This window comes from Myotis brandtii, unplaced genomic scaffold (genome assembly GCF_000412655.1).
Source record: "Myotis brandtii unplaced genomic scaffold, ASM41265v1 scaffold627, whole genome shotgun sequence".
NCBI classification, from domain to species: domain Eukaryota; kingdom Metazoa; phylum Chordata; class Mammalia; order Chiroptera; family Vespertilionidae; genus Myotis; species Myotis brandtii.
The window spans coordinates 345,545-347,479 of NW_005370397.1; the positions used below are offsets into that span (position 1 = coordinate 345,545).

The 1,935-nt window shown below is 57.9% G+C and overlaps 1 long non-coding RNA gene across 1 annotated transcript in view; it reads right to left on the reverse strand.

The window, feature by feature from the left end:
- LOC102262951 overlaps window positions 1-1,935 on the reverse strand; it is a 20,699-nt gene that overhangs the window by 5,462 nt on the left and 13,302 nt on the right. The gene's annotated exons all lie outside the window — the stretch shown is intronic.

The window sequence follows — 1,935 nt, forward strand, 5'->3', positions numbered from 1 at the left end:
CACTCCCCCTCGAAGCCTCAAGCGGCCGGAGCCTGGGCGCCTGGGCCCCTGGTTTCCCACAACCCTGCCCCGCTGCTGCTGAGCCTCCAACCTGACCCCCTTCCTCCCGCATTGGCTTTTTGCTAATTCAAAGCTCCTGTGGTTAGAGCTTGGGCCCCGCACCAAAGGGTCATCGGTTCACGCAATTCCCTGAGCAACTGGGTTTCAGGTTCAATCCCGCCTGGTCGGCCGTGTGCGGGAGGCAACCAATCGGTGTCTAAAAATCAATGGAAAAAATATCCTCAGATGAATTTGCTTTTACAGAGCTGGTGTGCGTGTGTGCGTGTGTGTGTGTGTGTGTGTATACGGATGTGTCCACACAGACCCAGGCACAGTCTACGCTAGAACCATTTCCTCCGCCTCCTGAAGAGCAAGTACCATGTAAGCCATGGACTGTCAGCGAAAACAAAAAGCCACAGTTACATTCACATTGAGGGAGAGAGAGCATTTAGTCTGCTTTAGCTTGGCTCTTTCTTAAGGAAAGAAACCCAGGAAACAGGAAATAGTTGGACCTTCTTACATGTTAATAGCACCTGCTCCGGGACTTGAGCACTCGGCCATTGGTACTCGGTGGTCTCTCCTTTGGCCTCTTGGCGTCAGCCTCTCCGAGCAGAGGACCCTGGGGCTGCCCTGGGGGTAGCTGCCCCTCCACCAGCGGGTGCCAGATGGGATCGGTTTCCTTGCAGGTGGTGCTGGCTCAGGCCCGTGCCTTTCTGAGAACGCATCCCCCCTCAGCCCTTAAGCTGCTTGGACACCCGCAGGAATAGAGGTTAGTAAAGTACAAAATGCCCGGCCCCAGCTACAGAGGCTCTGCCCCGGGCCTCCTGGCCCCGCTGCCCGCCTGTGCCTGGCTTGTCTGCCTTCCTGTGTCCCAAGCGCCTGCCCCATCACCGCAGTGAACTGAGCAGCTGCCAGACCTCCATGGCCCTCTTCCCAAGAGACCGACCGGGGCGCCGGCAGCTCCCAGCAACCTCAGCAGCAGCAGCAACAGCGAGCGAGAGCGAGAACCGCGCAGAGTCTAGTTAAAAGGCAGTTGGGGGGGGGGTGAATAGTGGTCCCCACAAAGCAAAGGAGGTGACACTGACAGGTTCACACCTTGACTGTGACGGCTCTTCAGCGACTTTGAGCACCTCCCTGTCCAACGTTGCACTTTCATCCTCAGAAGCCTGAGGAGCCAGAGCCTCACTCACAGGTTTTCATTGGAGAAGAGAAGGAAGGAGCTAGAGCCACCCAGGAGTCTCCAGGATTCCTCTCCCTTCACTCTTTTCCTCTGGGTCTAGTTTTTCAAACTCCCCCTCCCACCCACAGCCTTAGTTCCAATGTTGCGTCACACGGATGGGTGAAGAGCTCAGCATCATCCTATATGATAAAAGGCCAATATGCAAACTGACCCAACGGCAGACCAGTCGCCATAACGCACACTGACCACCAGGGGGCAGATGCTCAGCACAGAAGCTGCCCCCTGGTGGTCAGTGCGCTCCCACAGGGGGAGTGCCACTCAGCCAGAAAGCCTGAGCCAGGTTGACGGCTGGTGAGGGCAGCAGTGGTGGCAGGAGCCTCTCCCACCTCTGCAGCAGCGCTAAGGATGTCCTACTGTCAGTTGAGGGACCCCCGAGTGCACGAATGTCGTGCACAGGCCTCTAGTATATACATAAATATATGTATCTTTTTTAATCCCCGCCTAGACCATTGCACAGATTGGGATTGAAAACCATGCAGTTCCCATGCTCTCCCTGGGGGTGTCAGGAAGACAGCCCAGCCCCGCTATCCCCAGGGTCCCGGCGGGCAGCCCTCCCGGCCTGTAGGTTGCGCGGGTCCCTCCGGCCCATGGGTTGCACGGGTCCCTCCCGCCCGTGGGTTACGCGGGTCCCTCCCAGCCCCGTGGGTTACGCGGGT